The 16,802-nt window shown below is 40.0% G+C and overlaps 1 protein-coding gene and 14 non-coding genes across 15 annotated transcripts in view; 14 read left to right on the top strand and 1 right to left on the bottom strand.

The window, feature by feature from the left end:
- Nucleotides 1–16,802, bottom strand: part of LOC100537530 (uncharacterized) — an 858,077-nt gene that overhangs the window by 747,705 nt on the left and 93,570 nt on the right. The gene's annotated exons all lie outside the window — the stretch shown is intronic.
- trnai-aau (transfer RNA isoleucine (anticodon AAU)) lies at nt 694–767 on the top strand. The gene has a single exon. It is a non-coding gene; the product is annotated as a tRNA-Ile (tRNA).
- On the top strand, nt 1,707–1,778 carry trnaq-cug (transfer RNA glutamine (anticodon CUG)). The gene has a single exon. It is a non-coding gene; the product is annotated as a tRNA-Gln (tRNA).
- trnai-aau (transfer RNA isoleucine (anticodon AAU)) lies at nt 1,886–1,959 on the top strand. The gene has a single exon. It is a non-coding gene; the product is annotated as a tRNA-Ile (tRNA).
- Nucleotides 2,048–2,120, top strand: trnaf-gaa (transfer RNA phenylalanine (anticodon GAA)). The gene has a single exon. It is a non-coding gene; the product is annotated as a tRNA-Phe (tRNA).
- Nucleotides 3,090–3,163, top strand: trnai-aau (transfer RNA isoleucine (anticodon AAU)). Its single transcript has one exon. It is a non-coding gene; the product is annotated as a tRNA-Ile (tRNA).
- trnaf-gaa (transfer RNA phenylalanine (anticodon GAA)) lies at nt 3,252–3,324 on the top strand. Its single transcript has one exon. It is a non-coding gene; the product is annotated as a tRNA-Phe (tRNA).
- trnaq-cug (transfer RNA glutamine (anticodon CUG)) lies at nt 4,103–4,174 on the top strand. Its single transcript has one exon. It is a non-coding gene; the product is annotated as a tRNA-Gln (tRNA).
- On the top strand, nt 4,283–4,356 carry trnai-aau (transfer RNA isoleucine (anticodon AAU)). The gene has a single exon. It is a non-coding gene; the product is annotated as a tRNA-Ile (tRNA).
- trnaf-gaa (transfer RNA phenylalanine (anticodon GAA)) lies at nt 4,445–4,517 on the top strand. Its single transcript has one exon. It is a non-coding gene; the product is annotated as a tRNA-Phe (tRNA).
- trnai-aau (transfer RNA isoleucine (anticodon AAU)) lies at nt 5,492–5,565 on the top strand. Its single transcript has one exon. It is a non-coding gene; the product is annotated as a tRNA-Ile (tRNA).
- On the top strand, nt 5,689–5,761 carry trnaf-gaa (transfer RNA phenylalanine (anticodon GAA)). The gene has a single exon. It is a non-coding gene; the product is annotated as a tRNA-Phe (tRNA).
- Nucleotides 6,553–6,624, top strand: trnaq-cug (transfer RNA glutamine (anticodon CUG)). The gene has a single exon. It is a non-coding gene; the product is annotated as a tRNA-Gln (tRNA).
- On the top strand, nt 6,726–6,799 carry trnai-aau (transfer RNA isoleucine (anticodon AAU)). Its single transcript has one exon. It is a non-coding gene; the product is annotated as a tRNA-Ile (tRNA).
- On the top strand, nt 6,888–6,960 carry trnaf-aaa (transfer RNA phenylalanine (anticodon AAA)). The gene has a single exon. It is a non-coding gene; the product is annotated as a tRNA-Phe (tRNA).

Below are 16,802 nucleotides of genomic sequence, written 5' to 3'. Positions count from 1 at the left end.
CCACTTGACCAAAATGCTATCTTACTTCCAGATGGTCACGTCGCTTCTGGTAATGATTGAATAAGGAGAGTTTCACTTTAAAACTTTTCGCTTTAAAAAGGCATGAAAACAGAGGTGGAGAATGCAGGCATTGTTCCCGCTACCTCTCGCATGCAAAGCGAGCGCTTAACCATTTGAGATAATTCCTCTCAGGGCAATCAAAAAATTGGCGATTTTCGACGTGGTCAAACTAAAAAAAAAAGATCAAATTTGCTCTGTGGTGGCGTCTTTGCCCTACCTGCCGTTTAGTCGTCAAATTGCCTGGAATAGTGCGCTTTTCTTTTAAAGGCCCTACCTGGTCCTGCTCCAGTAAACGTGTGAGGAGCCCTGCATGCTGAATGATGAGTTACTCAGAAATCAATGCACATTGGCACTGCCTTGTATTGACATTCTGCTACTTTCTGGCAAGGCCGTTTTCTTTTTTTTTTCTTTTTTTTTTCTCTTTAGCCCGGGCAGCACCAAGCAGAAGACTTGAGGTTTCATGGTGTAATGCTTAGCACTCTGGACTCTGAATCCAGCTATCCGAGTTCAAATCTCGGTGGGACCTTGCTTTTTTACCAGCACCGCACAAAAAAAGCTGGAATAGCATTCTTATCTCTTGAAGGCCGGAAAATGACAGTTAATCTAATCTTTTTAGGAAACATGGCAGAAAGTGGCCGGTTAGCTCAGCTGGTTAGAGCGTGGTGCTAATAACGCCAAGGTCGCAGGTTCGCTCCCCGTACTGTCCAAAATTTTACCCTTTAAGGCCTCAGAGGCATTTCAGGATTCTGCTTAGTCTCATAGACATGAATGCTGCAGGATACTTGTGAAAGTGCAGATGAAATTGCTCTATTAGGAGAGCATTAGACTTAAGATTTAAAGGTCCCTGGTCCGATCCTGGGTTTCAGCAAAACAGTGCTGTTGTTCTATTTTGTGCAAAAGGGTCAGGTGACTGAAAGTCACCCAAAAAGCCTAGCTGCTTCACCCCTAAGTCCACATGCTTGAACTTGACCAAAACGCTATCTTCCTCCCAGATGGTCACATTGCTTCTTGCGATGATTCCAATGGCCTCATCGACAGCACTCTATAATGCTAAGTATTTAGCGTTTTGATGTCCCACTGCGGACACGCTGCTGAATAAAAGAAAACTGTGACTTGATAGGGCTTCTGAAGGCTTGCAATGATATGTATTACACGGAAACCGGCAAAGCTGACGTAAGTAGTTTCGCTTTAAACCCTCAAGATGCCACCAGCTTTGCAAAAAAAGCCAACGTAAAAAGGCATTAAAAACAGAGGTGGAGAATGCAGGCATTGTTCCCGCTACCTCTCGCATGCAAAGCGAGCGCTTAACCATTTGAGCTAATTCCCCTCAGGGAAATCAAAAGTTGGCGATTTTCGACGTGGTCAAAATAGAAAAAAAAGATCAAATTTGCTCTGTGGTGGCCTCTTTGCCCTGCCTGCCGTTTAGTCGTCAAAATGCCTGGAATAGTGCGCTTTTCTTTTGAAGGCCCTACCTGGTCCTGCTCCAGTAAACGTGTGAGGAGCCCTGCATGCCGAATGACGAGTTACTCAGAAATCAATGCACATTGGCACTGCCTTGTATTGACATTCTGCTACTTTCTGGCAAGGCCGTTTTCTTTTCTTTTTTTTTTCTCTTTAGCCCGGGCAGCACCAAGCAGAAGACTTGAGGTTCCATGGTGTAATGGTTAGCACTCTGGACTCTGAATCCAGCTATCCGAGTTCAAATCTCGGTGGGACCTTGCTTTTTTACCAGCACCGCACAAAAAAAGCTGGAATAGCATTCTTATCTCTTGAAGGCCGGAAAATGACAGTTAGTCTAATCTTTTTAGGAAACATGGCAGAAAGTGGCTGGTTAGCTCAGCTGGTTAGAGCGTGGTGCTAATAACGCTAAGGTCGTGGGTTCGATCCCCGTACTGGCCAAGCTTTTACCCTTTAAGGCCTCAGAGGCATTTCAGGATTCTGCTTAGTCTCACAGACATGAATGCAGCAGGACACTTGTGAAAATGCAGCCGAAATAGCTCAGAAGGGAGAGCGTTAGACTGAAGATTTAAAGGTCCCTGCTTCGATCCCGGGTTTCCGCAAAATAGTGATGTTGTTCTTTTTGTGCACAAGGGTCAGGTGACTGAAAGTCACCCAATGAGCCTAGCTGCTTCACCCTTAAGTCCACCTGCTTCCACTTGACCAAAATGCTATCTTCCTCCCAGATAGTCACATTGCTTCTGGCGATGATTCCAATGGCCTGATCGACAGCACTCTATAATGCTATGTATTTAGCGTTTTGATGTCCCACTGCGGACACGCTGCTGAATAAAAGAAAACTGACTTGATAGGGCTTCTGAAGGGTTGCAATGATATGTGCTACACGGAAACCGGCAAAGCTGACGTAAGTAGTTTCGCTTTAAACCCTCAAGGTGCCACCAGCTTTGCAATAAAAGCCAATGTAAAAAGGCATTAAAAACAGAGGTGGAGAATGCAGGCATTGTTCCCGCTACCTCTAGCATGCAAAGCGAGAGCTTAACCATTTGAGCTAATTCCCCTCAGAGCAATCAAAAATTGATAATTTTCGACGTGGTCAAAATAGAAAAAAAAGATCAAATTTGCTCTGTGGTGGCCTCTTTGCCCTGCCTGCCGTTTCGTCGTCAAAATGCCTGTAATAGTGCGCTTTTCTTTTGAAGGCCCTACCTGGTCCTGCTCCAGTAAACGTGTGAGGAGCCCTGCATGCTGAATGATGAGTTACTCAGAAATCAATGCACATTGGCACTGCCTTGTATTGACATTCTGCTACTTTCTGGCAAGGCCGTTTTCTTTTTTTTTTCTTTTCTTTTTTTTTTTTTTCTCTTTAGCCCGGGCAGCACCAAGCAGAAGACTTGAGGTTTCATGGTGTAATGGTTAGCACTCTGGACTTTGAATCCAGCTATTTGAGTTCAAATCTCGGTGGGACCTTGCTTTTTTACCAGCACCGCACAAAAAAAGCTGGAATAGCATTCTTATCTCTTGAAGGCCGGAAAATGACAGTTAGTCTAATCTTTTTAGGAGACATGGCAGAAAATGGCCGGTTAGCTCAGCTGGTTAGAGCGTGGTGCTAATAACGCCAAGGTCGTGGGTTTGATCCCCGTACTGGCCAAGCTTTTACCCTTTAAGGCCTCAGAGGCATTTCAGGATTCTGCTTAGTCTCACAGACATGAATGCAGCAGGACAATTGTGAAAAAGCAGCCGAAATAGCTCAGTTGGGAGAGCGTTAGACTGAAGATCTAAAGGTCCCTGGTTCGATCCCGGGTTTCGGCAAAACAGTGATGTTGTTCTTTTTTGTGCACAAGGGTCAGGTGACTGAAAGTCACCCAAAAAGCCTAGCTGCTTCACCCTTAAGTCCACCTGCTTCCACTTGACCAAAATGCTATCTTCCTCCCAGATGGTCACGTTGCTTCTGGCGATGATTCCAATGGCCTGATCGACAGCACTCTATAATGCTATGTATTTAGCGTTTTGATGTCCCACTGCGGACACGCTGCTGAATAAAAGAAAACTGACTTGATAGGGCTTCTGAAGGGTTGCAATGATATGTACTACATGGAAACCGGCAAAGCTGACGTAAGTAGTTTCGCTTTAAACCCTCAAGGTGCCACCAGCTTTGCAATAAAAGCCCATATAAAAAGGCATGAAAACAGAGATGGAGAATGCAGTCATTGTTCCCGCCACCTCTCGTATGCAAAGCGAGCGCTTAACGATTTGAGCTAATTCCCCTCAGGGCAATCGGAAATTGGCGATTTTCGACATTGTCAAAATAGAAAAAAAGATCACATTTGCTCTGTGGTGGCCTCTTTGCCCTGCCACCCGTTTAGTCGTCAAATTGCCTGGAATAGTGCGCTTTTCTTTTGAAGGCCCTACCTGGTCCTGCTCCAGTAAACGTGTGAGGAGCCCTGCATGCCGAATGACGATTTACTCAGAAATCAATGCACATTGGCACTGCCTTGTATTGACATTCTGCTACTTTCTGGCAAGGCCGGTTTTTTTTTTTTAACATTTTTTTCTCTTTAGCCCGGGCAGCACCAAGCAGAAGACTTGAGGTTCCATGGTGTAATGGTTAGCACTCTGGACTCTGAATCCAGCGATCCGAGTTCAAATCTCGGTGGGACATTGTTTTTTTTACCAGCACCGCACAAAAAAAGCTGGAATAGCATTCTTATCTCTTGAAGGCTGGAAAATGACAGTTACTGTGAGCTTTTTGGGAAATATGGCAGAAAGTGGCCGGTCAGCTTAGCTGGTTAGAGCGTGGTGCTAATAACGCCAAGGTCGTGGGTTCGATCCCCGTACTGGCCAAGCTTTTACCCTTTAAGGCCTCAGAGGCATTTCAGGATTCTGCTTAGTCTCACAGACATGAATGCAGCAGGATACTTGTGACAAAGCAGCCGAAATAGCTCAGTTGGGAGAGCGTTAGACTGAAGATCTAAAGGTCCCTGGTTCGATCCCGGGTTTCGGCAAAACAGTGATGTTGTTCTTTTTTGTGCACAAGGGTCAGGTGACTGAAAGTCACCCAAAAAGCCTAGCTGCTTCACCCTTAAGTCCACCTGCTTCCACTAGACCAAAATGCTATCTTCCTCCCAGATAGTCACATTGCTTCTGGCGATGATTCCATTGGCCTGATCGACAGCACTCTATAATGCTATGTATTTAGCGCTTTGATGTCCCACTGCGGACACGCTGCTGAATAAAAGAAAACTGTGACTTGATAGGGCTTCTGAAGGCTTGCAATGATATTTACGACACGGAAACCGGCAAAGCTGACGTAAGTAGTTTCGCTTTAAACCCTCAAGTTGCCACCAGCTTTGCAAAAAAATCCAATGTAAAAAGGCATTAAAAACAGAGGTGGAGAATGCAGGCATTGTTCCCGCTACCTCTAGCATGCAAAGCGAGAGCTTAACCATTTGAGCTAATTCCCCTCAGAGCAATCAAAAATTGGTAATTTTCGATGTGGTCAAAATAGAAAAAAAAGATCAAATTTGCTCTGTGGTAGCCTCTTTGCCCTGCCTGCCGTTTCGTCGTCAAAATGCCTGTAATAGTGCGCTTTTCTTTTGAAGGCCCTACCTGGTCCTGCTCCAGTAAACGTGTGAGGAGCCCTGCATGCCGAATGATGAGTTACTCAGAAATCAATGCACATTGGCACTGCCTTGTATTGACATTCTGCTACTTTCTGGCAAGGACGTTGTCTTTTTTTTTTTTTTTTTTAACATTTTTTTCTCTTAAGCCCTGGCAGCACCAACCACAAGACTTGAGGTTCCATGGTGTAATGGTTAGCACTCTGGACTCTGAATCCAGCGATCCGAGCTCAAATCTCGGTGGGACATTGTTTTTTTTTTACCAGCACCGCACAAAAAAAGCTGGAATAGCATTCTTATCTCTTGAAGGCTGGAAAATGACAGTTACTGTGAGCTTTTTGGGAAATATGGCAGAAAGTGGCCGGTCAGCTTAGCTGGTTAGAGCGTGGTGCTAATAACGCCAAGGTCGTGGGTTCGATCCCCGTACTGGCCAAGCTTTTACCCTTTAAGGCCTCAGAGGCATTTCAGGATTCTGCTTAGTCTCACAGACATGAATGCAGCAGGATACTGCTTAGTCTCACAGACATGAATGCAGCAGGATACTTGTGAAACAGCAGCCGAAATAGCTCAGTTGGGAGAGCGTTAGACTGAAGATCTAAAGGTCCCTGGTTCGATCCCGGGTTTCGGCAAAACAGTGATGTTGTTCTTTTTTGTGCACAAGGGTCAGGTGACTGAAAGTCACCCAAAAAGCCTAGCTGCTTCACCCTTAAGTCCACCTGCTTCCACTTGACCAAAACGCTATCTTCCTCCCAGATAGTCACATTGCTTCTGGCGATGATTCCATTGGCCTGATCGACAGCACTCTATAATGCTATGTATTTAGCGCTTTGATGTCCCACTGCGGACACGCTGCTGAATAAAAGAAAACTGTGACTTGATAGGGCTTCTGAAGGCTTGCAATGATATTTACGACACGGAAACCGGCAAAGCTGACGTAAGTAGTTTCGCTTTAAACCCTCAAGTTGCCACCAGCTTTGCAAAAAAATCCAATGTAAAAAGGCATTAAAAACAGAGGTGGAGAATGCAGGCATTGTTCCCGCTCCCTCTAGCATGCAAAGCGAGAGCTTAACCATTTGAGCTAATTCTACTCAGAGCAATCAAAAATTGGTAATTTTCGATGTGGTCAAAATAGAAAAAAAAGATCAAATTTTCTCTGTGGTAGCCTCTTTGCCCTGCCTGCCGTTTCGTCGTCAAAATGCCTGTAATAGTGCGCTTTTCTTTTGAAGGCCCTACCTGGTCCTGCTCCAGTAAACGTGTGAGGAGCCCTGCATGCCGAATGATGAGTTACTCAGAAATCAATGCACATTGGCACTGCCTTGTATTGACATTCTGCTACTTTCTGGCAAGGACGTTGTCTTTTTTTTTTTTTTTTTAACATTTTTTTCTGTTAAGCCCGGGCAGCACCAACCACAAGACTTGAGGTTCCATGGTGTAATGGTTAGCACTCTGGACTCTGAATCCAGCGATCTGAGTTCAAATTTCGGTGGGACCTTGCTTTTTTACCAGCACCGCACAAAAAAAGCTGGAATAGCATTCTTATCTCTTGAAGGCCGGAAAATGACAGTTACTCTGAGCTTTTTAGCAATGGGAAGTGGCCAGTTAGCTCAGCTGGTTAGAGCGTGTTGCTAATAACGCCAAGGTCGCAGGTTCGATCCCCGTACTGGCCAAACTTTTACCCTTTAAGGCCTCAGAGGCATTTCAGGATTCTGCTTAGTCTCACAGACATGAATGCTGCAGGATAGCTGTGAATGGGAAGCCGAAATAGCTCAGTTGGGGGAGCGTTAGACTAAAGATCTAAAGGTCCCTGGTTTGATCCCGGGTTTCGGCTAAACAGTGCTGTTGTTTTATTTTGTGCACAAGGGGCAGGTGACTGAAGGCCCTACCTGGTCCTGCTCCAGTAAACGTGTGAGGAGCCCTGCATGCCAAATGACGAGTTACTCAGAAATCAATGCACATTGCCACCGCCTTGCATTGACATTCTGCTACTTTCTGGCAAGGCCGTTTTATTTATTTATTTTTTTACATTTTTTTTCTTTAGCCTGGGCAGCACCAACTGGAAGACTTGTATTAAGCTTGGCAGTAAGTGGCCGGTTAGCTCATACTGCCACCTGTAAGTCGTGGTTATTCTTGGTTACACCGGCCAATCACTTTGTGAGCTGGAACCAAGATTTGTTTTACTCTTGGTTTTACCAGGCCAATCATGTTCCAAGCTGGAACCAAGATTCACCCTATTCTTGGTTAAGGCAGCCAATCGTGTTCCGAGTTACAATGAACGCTATGGCCAATCAGAGCCCTTATACCATCCATGATTTGTACTGTAATAAAAGATTTCGTCGCGGATTAATTCGGACACCAATTGCAAAGTAAGTATTTTTTTAACAAGGTGGTTTAAATGAATAACCATTACAGTAACGTTAATTACTACAACATAATTATTATATGATTGTTATAGATGTTTTATAATGTTATTTGGTAAGATTAATGTTAGCCGACCAAGCAAATTGTATAGTTTTACTACAAACATTTTAATGCAGTTATTAATTAATTAATATGGATCATGCATGATTGCATCACTAATAATAAACCAACAATATAAGGGTCACACATCAATCCATCACTAATAATAATGTTATTATTATTAGTGATGGATTAAATTGTGACCCTTATATTATTGGTTTATTATTAGTGATGCAATCATGCGTGATCCATATTGTTTTATGCTTTATGATTAGTGATGTATCATGCGTGAGGATTATTAGATTAGTTTATGATTAGTGATGTAGTGATATGTGAGCGTTATTATAGTATTTTTTTATAATTAGTGACTGATGAAATGAGCCTTATATTTATTATTAGTGAAGTGATTCATTAATGTGTGAGAATAATGCACGGGCATTATTGTAACTATGGTAGTAAATGACATATATTGTGATATGTCTGAATATAAAGTGAAGTAATGTATAATAACTGCATTAAAATGTTTGTAGTAAAACTGTACAGTGTGCTTGGTCGTCAAACATTAATCTTAACAAACAACGTCATATAACATCTATAACAATCATATAATAATTGTGTTGTTGTAATTAATGTTACTGTAATGGTTATTCATTTAAACCAACTTGTTATAAAAATACTTACTTTGTAATTGTTGTCCGAATTAATCCACAACGAAATCTGTTAATACAGTACAAATCATGAATGTTATAACGGCTCTGATTGGCCATAGCGTTCATTGTAACTCGGAACATGATTGGCTGCCGTAACCAAGAATAGGGTGAATCTTGGTTCCAGCTCGGGACAAGATTGGCCAGCGTAACCAAGAATTAAAAAAAATCTTGGTTCCAACTCAGAACGTGATTGGCCGGTGTAACCAAGAATAACCACGAATTACAGGTGGCAGTATGCGCCACTGGCCCAGTCTGCGTCAGCAGTGCTCATTAGCATGCTGCTTGGAAAGAGGACACGGCTCGGTCAACATGCAGTTCCTTCAACGCTTGCTGTGCTTTCTTGTCATGGCAATTTGTGGTGTCAATAGGATGCTCTAACACAGAGCATGTGACAATCCCTCCCAAGAAGAACTGTGATCCAGGCTCTGAGACTTTCTCTTCTCCAGGAGGAGGTTGCAAACGTTAGAGTTATTTTTGTCAGAGCAGCTGCGGCACACCTGGGTGGAAGCCCACAGCTAGGCTTGATGGTCTAGCCTGGTGGTCTAGTAATTAGGATTCGGCGCTCTCACCGCCGCGGCCCGAGTTCGATTCCTGGTCAGGGAACTTCCTTTTCACCTCCATGGTGAACTTCGAGCAGTGGTGCCGATGATATCTTCGCAAAGGCAAGAAAGCAGCTCTGAGCACAAAAGACATTCTTTAAACTGGAGTCGAACCTGCGACCTAAGAATTGGTCCTACAGTCCTCCACTCTACCAACTGAGCTATCGAAGTCTTACGTAGCAGTTCCACAACCACACCCTATAAGGTAGCTGCAGTCCGACCGCTGGCCAAAAAGGACAGAAGCAAAGTACTTAAGCCTTCCCATACCGGGAGTCGAACCCGGGTCACCTGGGTGAAAATCAGGAATCCTAACTGCTAGACCATATAGAAATTGCCACTTTTGAAACCCAGTCTTGGCACAAACTTCAGTTCTTTCTGATCGCTGGCACGTCCCTGCTTCGCTTGAACAAGTGCCACTCATACACTTACGCATTCTCTCATACACAGTTTCTTGGTTTCCGTAACCGAGAATCTTCTGATCCATAGTCATAAGCGCTATCCTTTGTGCCACTCTGTTCGGCACCTTGTTAGCACATTGCTTGAAGCAAGGACAAGGCTCTGTCAACCCAGAGTTCCTTCACCACACATTCTGCTTTGTTTTTTTATGGCAAGAGGTTGTGTGGATGGGATGCTCTTACAGGATTCCTGACAGTCCCTCCATAGAAGACCTGAGATCCAGGGTCGGAGACTCTCCTCTCCAAGAGGAGGTTAAAAGTCTTTTGTGTCTCTGTGTCAGAGCACTTAGGTGTTGCTGCAGCTCAGAGACCTACAAGTGGAGGAGATTACACTGCAAGTTGGCTGGATGACCTCTAAGGGGTCGGCAGTTATGCCACACGTAGGCTGGGTTTGCGATTGATGTAGCTGTAGTAGACATTCATAAAAATAAAAAAAATTAAAACTGGTTACTCTGAGGTTGTGTTTAGGGTTGGGGTAGGTGTAAAATTGAATAAAACATAGCGGGTTACTGTGAGGTTGGGCCTAGGGCTGGGGTAGGTGTGATTTTAATAAACTGCAATAGGTTGTATTCTGTGCCATGTACAAGACATTGAATCAATGAAACCCACATGGAGGTTTGTTACTGTGAGGTTGAGTTAAGAGTTGGGGTAGGTTGTGTTGTAAAATAGCAATCAGTTTTTTATTATTATTGTCTCTTTTTCTTTTAATCAAACAATAATTTGTATTGGTCATGTAAGGGTCATATATTAACTGAACTTCTAATGTTGGGGGTGAGTGCTGTGCATACTAATTAGCATTTTTGCAGAAGTAGATAGATGCGGGTCCAAAATTAAATTCAGCTCTGCAGAAACTTCCTGTCTGAAGAGAGGTGTTAAAACTGAACACAGAACACAGAAAGATGTATACTTTGTTGTTGGGCAGAGAATTCGTAGAAAAAGAGGAAGTATGTCGAAGGGGCGGCCAATGGAGGACTGAACAATGACTGACAAGTGACGTTACACCAAAACTCCACCTGTTAAGATCAGTTGTGTATATATGCTGAAGTCAGGAAATGTATGTTAGTTGCGAACCTCTTGAATGTAATTCTTGTATTGCATTGGGGTAATGTAACCCAGAGCTCTGTCATCGAATTATTCATTTGTATCTAATAAATTACTAATATTTTTGACATTGAAGAAAAACCTCTCCAGACCTTTTTATATTGAACACGCATGGAATAGAGATAGATATTCCAACAATTTGGTGACCTCCGACGTGGAAAAGGGGGAGAAGAAGTTATTGATCTGTCGTATTGCATTGACATCATCGGCGCAGAAAAAATAAGGTAAGCAGAAAACCTGTTACATCGAATTTCTGCAATTGGCCTAATCTAAATTGTTTGATGTCATGTGATATGTAGGATTGATGTAGTTAAAAGTATAAGCATTTGAATAATTTGATGAGTTTAAATTTAAGGAAGGCCAGGATGGGCTGAGACTGTATTGCACAGGAGACCAGATAAAGCTGTGACTGTGCAGCTTCGGGTATTATTACGGTTTCTTCATATGGCATTCACTAGGTAAATCAGAACATAAGTTGATACACTTTGACTGTTTTTGCTTGTTTGGTAGAAGGAAAGATCAACGAGCTCTGTGCTCCTACACTGAATTGAATAGAATACCATCCTAGGGTGTGCTGTTCAGGTGACTGCTGTCTCTGCGAATACTGTGATTTTATCTGGGCAACGGCATTGACAAATGCTGAATTTTGGGCTATAAGGGCGGGAGTCCGAGGGACGAGCCGACGGGTGGTCCTGAACAGTCTGGGTGCAAGTCCCTACGTTTTAGTAGGTCCAAGCGTTAAAGACAGCTATAGGGTGAGATTGTAAATAAAATTAGGGACAGTTTAGTCGCCGCGGTTGTGACTGTGTGTGGATAATTTGCTTCACTGAGGTTGTGACTCTGTAGAAAATACAGAGAAAAGTCGATTCTGTTAAGGTGTGGTTGATTAAACATACATAGAAAAGTCGACTCTGTAAAAGGCGAGTGTAAATATAAGAAGTGATTAGAAGTTGAGAATTGTAAAAAGCGTGCATTTTATTTTATGTAAATGTTTGTCTGTTGCGTTAGTGACTAACAGTTGAAATAAGCATAGTGTACAGATATTTAGCCGGCTGTATATAAGCGTATATGATATTCAATTAAATGTCATTTAAAATTGTGAAAGTTCAGTAATTGGGAAAGTGCAAGAAGTTTGCAGGTGAAAATTTGATTGTTGGAGGAGGATAAATATTTTTTGATTGTGTATGTGCAGTAAATGCAACATACAGAAGTTCATTAGTGTGTGTGAAAAACACTGTAAATTTGAGGAAGTGGAGGTGTGAAAAATGCATAAGTAATTCGATTAAGAATGTGAGCAATATGGAAAATGTCCCAGACAAAATTAAAAACTCAATGGGACAAGTGGTAAATGATTGGAACTAAGAAGAAAAATGTGGTAAAGTAATGAGAAACAATATATGAGAAGCTTAAATGTGAAAATTGTGTAAAATATGTGAGTAGAGCAATGATTGAACAGTAAAATTGGTTACAATTTTGAGAAACAGAGAATTTGAGTTTTACAAAGTTAATAACATAGCAAAAGGGGGCCATAACGATGTTGTGGTAGTAAGAAATGGAAAAAATTTGTTGGAATTTGTAATGTGGCATGATTTTGGCATTTGTTGGAACGGCTGTAGAAAGAAAAAAGAGGAAGTGCTCAGGCAGACAGTCTTAGACAGACTGACAACAAAAAGGAAGTCAGAAAAAAGGAGCCACTCCTCTTCATGAGGAAGAAGCAGTTGTAGTAGGGGCAGAAAGAGTAAATCATATTAAAAGAGTATATAAAATTGTTTTGATTAAATAATGATAGACTTTGATATAATAATTAGGGATTCAGTATAAGTTACAAAATAAACAGATCTATCTAAATGCGGTATAAAAAAGACAAGTGAAATAAAGAAATAATGGGAAATATGCTTAATATAGTTATATTTGTTGAAATGGAACTTGAAGCTATACGAATGAATATATTAATAAAGAAATTAATTTACTAAATAAAGGAGGATGATTAAAACTTAGTTTGTTAATTAGAGAAATAAGAAAAAATAAATAAATGATACTAATAGGAAATGATAGAGAGAAAATAAAATACAACATAAAGACCAGCTACTAAAGAAACATTAGAATAAATACATTAGAGGAAAAATAAGGAAAATGACCTCGAGATGAGCTGTTAAAGAGCAAAGAGATAAAATTGGCATAAGTCTCTGGTCGATGAAGAGAAAAATTAGAAGAAAATGTGACCGTTTAAAATTTATCAACTGAAGAGTTAATGAGCAAATATGTAAGGAAGATAAAAAATATGGATAAGAAAAACTTAAAAGCTTAGAATTAAAGAAATCCAAGTCATGGTTTGATAGAAAAAAGAAGAAGAAATGTTTAAAATATATTGAAATATGTTTGAAAAATATTATATACATAGAGAGAGAGAAAGACAGAGACATTAAACCGATGAGATAGAAACTAGAAAAATAGTTGGACTTGTAACACTTTGGGGAAGTAACACTTTGAGGAACTGAGATTTCATGTGAGAGGACAAGACTGAGTTTAGGTGCAAAAACCAAATAGAATAATAATATTAGTAATAATAATGATTTTAAAAAAAATGTTATGGCTTACACTGGCTGTTTTCATCTATGAAAGTCAGCTGCATAAGACTATCTAAGCCATCATCTAGGGTCAAAGAAAAATTATGGACACTTAGTGGATGTGGATGAACAAGATGAAGTGAGTTCAAATTTTCTATATTTAAAATGATAAACACCAAAAAAGAAATTGATAATTAAACATTACATTTCAGATATAAAAAAAACATATTAAACAAATATGTGGGGTCAATGCCTAATATGAATCCTGAGACATAGCAATAATGTTGAACAATTATACCACATGGTAGGCCATGTCATAATTTGTGTTTTATGAATAATAACCCAACTGTGTCTTGTTTTTTAGTCTCCACCATCGTAGTGCCCTACAGCTTTGCCTGCAGACTAAGCAGACCATAGTGCTGAGTGGATGGGAGTGAAGATGCCAAACTTTACTTAAAACTATTATTGGGGGTCAAATTGATTTTAAACTTAATAAAACCTGTCTCATTGGTTAAACTCTAGAATGTGGTCACAATGGCTCACATGGTTCTTGAGTGCATGTTTCCCTAACATCAGAGATACCAAGTTCTGAAGGAAAACTGAAAAGGAGGTTGCAGTGGAGAAGAGCAGTAACTGGTCTCCATGAGACATTATTCCAAAGACGGGTAAGACTCTCGTTGGCCACCGGGAGCGACCTAAGCCAGGAATTTTTGTCGCCGAGACTAGGCACCTGTACAGGTAGGCAGGTGTTGAGTGAGATGATTGTGGAGTGGAGCAGTGATGCTTGAAAGGCCTAGAGCATTCAAATATTGAGGGGCACTGTGAAAGATCAGTGGTCTGCCTCAGAAATGTGGGCTCCTCCAAACCTGACCACAGTAAACTGCTAAATATGTCTGGGGATCAGACACTCAGAAAAAGGAACTTGTGGGTAAAGTAAGAGGCAGGGTGCTGTCAAGAACCATTTGAGACCATATGATGACTGGTAATATGAAAGAGACAGAATTTATTAAGGTTTTGTTATTAAAATAATAACTAAGAAAAAGACTTAAAGAAAAATACACAATGGATCTCTAAATGTATAATGTTGAATTGATATTTAACTATTTTTGCAAATTTTCATAGGTTTACTGATACAGGGCATGAACACGATATAGGAAGAAGTACAATGTATGGTGGTGACTAAAGAAGAAGAAACAACTATTGGTAACTGAAGAAGTAATTTGAATTATAAATTTTGATGGAATTGATTATTTAAGTAAAGATTTACTAAAAGCTAAATATTATGTTGAATCATCTAAATTAAGATGGGAAATTAACAACTAAAAAAGGTTGGTAACAGAAAATTTTTTATGCGTAAAGAAGAAATTGAAACATGAAAAATTGAACTCACGTCATCGGGTAAAAATTAATAGTTCTAATCTGATAAAAGAATTGAAACAGAATAAGAGAGTTTAAGAAAACAGATTTTCTTTCACATATAACCATGTGAAGAAGTTTAATGATGAAGTCAAAATACAGCTGAAAGAAACGGATAAGAAAATGTAGTGATTTTTAGTTAGCTTATAAAAGTATATCAAGATTGTATGGGCAACTAGTTGAACCGAAATGACGTAGAACTAATTAGTAGCCAAAAGAAAATCATAAAAATGATTAGAACAAACTAAGTAATAAATAGTTGAGAAAATGAATTATACAAAGTAGTGTCAAATTCAAAAACTGATTGATTATGAGTAAAATACTTAAATGGAGGATTATAAAATTAGCCAGCGTAGTGAAGAGGTAGTATGTCGTTGAGCAATTAAGAGAAACACCTAGACAAGGTCATAGGGAATCTGTTTTAGAAATTTTATTTAAGCTAAATTTTAACTGAGTTATAAACATAGATGTGACTAATTTAATTTAAATACAATTTTACAAGTAAGCAACAAACAAAAGAAGATTGTGTTTAGTTTTTGATTTAGAAGCAATTAAGGAGAATAAATTTTAAAGCTGAGGTTAATAGTGTATGCAGAAATATGGTCATACTGATGAAAAAATGTAAAGGGATTGATTTTTGAATTATCAGAGAGAGTGGTGTTGATTAAGCATGTTGATGAAATCTTACTTGCAGAAAAAAAGTGGACACCTAATGGATTAGAAGTAAGCAGTTGTTATGACATTTATATGGAACTAGATTTAAAGGAAGTAAGTAAAAATTATATGGGATTAGATGACACGCCTCAATATTAGGATGAGTGGTGTCTGAGATAAGTGGAGTCAGATCGCCAAATAAATAAGCCATTTCAAATAACTGTAAACTGGTGAATGTAAAACACATGGTAATAAGACTAATATGAATTATAGACTTTAATTATATTTTGAGATATCAGAAACTGCAAGAGAAGAATGAGGGTGAGGTTACAATTGATTTTAGAGATTTGGGAGAACAGGTGAATAAAAATATATCTGCTAGTCATGATTGACAGCTATAGTGAATGGCTGGAGGAGTGGCCAGCAAGCAAAGAGGACAGTCAGACAGTGATGAAGTGTTTAATAAAAGACGATCTAGAAACAAAAAGATGTTGAGTAAAAATTAGATTCGATAATGATAAACGCTGAAATAATGAATATTTTAAATTGCAGCAAGTAATGGGCCTGAAGCATGAATTTAGGGATGGTGTAAGACTAATAATTACAGGGAAAGGTAGAAAAAAATGATACAAATTTAAAAACAATTGGCAAAAATCTGTGCACAGACCAAACTGAATTGGATAAAAATCATATTGGAGGTATTAGTTCATTATGGAACAAAACGATGAAATTAATGACTTTTGAATTGTTTACAGGACTGCAGTTTTGGGGACCTGGTGCAGCTTGGTTGTGCAGTGGATCACTTATGTAGAGATTATATAATGACAAATTAACAACCTTATTCCCGATTTTTTCTAAACAGGTTGCTGAAGGTGTGAGGCTGGCCGGATTAACTTGACAGTCAATATAGGGGTGTAAAACGGCCTGGAGCTAGGCCCAGGCCGAAAGAGGGATAAAACACAAAAAGGGCATATCTGACTAATTGGAGTGTGTAAGCATGTATTGGTGTGGGAGCTGAACACGCTGTGTAAGGATCCAAAATATCAGACCATAAGAACTGTTATGGAATTTCATGAGACAAGATGCAATGTTCCAATAGATTTTCTAATCTGAGAAGTGATGAAGAAACCAACTGTTCCACTGTTCTATTCAAATCACTGTTGACTATGCAATCACAGGCTGGAGAAACAGAGCTACTCAACAGCAGGGGGTAATGCGAAGAAGTCCCCCTTCTCCTTCCACTTAAACCCCCCTTCTTGACCCTTATGTTACCTTCTGATTAGAGCACATTTCACATAAAATGTTCAAGGTTTTAATATGGTGTATCTTGCATCACTATATTCATGTTTGGTATCATTTTAAATGTCTCTGTGTGATTGGTAAAGTGGTCTTAATTTTACAGTAATATTTTACTGGTATATGTTGATTTGGTTTTTGACTTCTATAAGATCTTGATAAGATGCTCTCCCTCCTAAGAGATGGTTAAGTCCTCAAATTGACCAGGTCAGGGTTTCTGTGACACTTCTATTGTCTTGAATTTATGGCTGTTTGTTTTGACTTGAGTATATAAGGTAAGATGTGCTTTAGGACAGGGGGAGATCTTGTAAAAAGACACCCCATTGCAGCATCTCTGAGACTTATGCTGCAATGTATTTCTGTGGTCAGGTATGCATCTCTTAACTCTTTGATTTATCTTTGATTAATGGATGTT

The sequence above is a fragment of the Danio rerio genome, chromosome 4, assembly GCF_049306965.1.
Source record: "Danio rerio strain Tuebingen ecotype United States chromosome 4, GRCz12tu, whole genome shotgun sequence".
NCBI classification, from domain to species: domain Eukaryota; kingdom Metazoa; phylum Chordata; class Actinopteri; order Cypriniformes; family Danionidae; genus Danio; species Danio rerio.
Note: the sequence above shows the minus strand (reverse complement) of the source record. Positions and strands in the feature narration are given on the sequence as shown.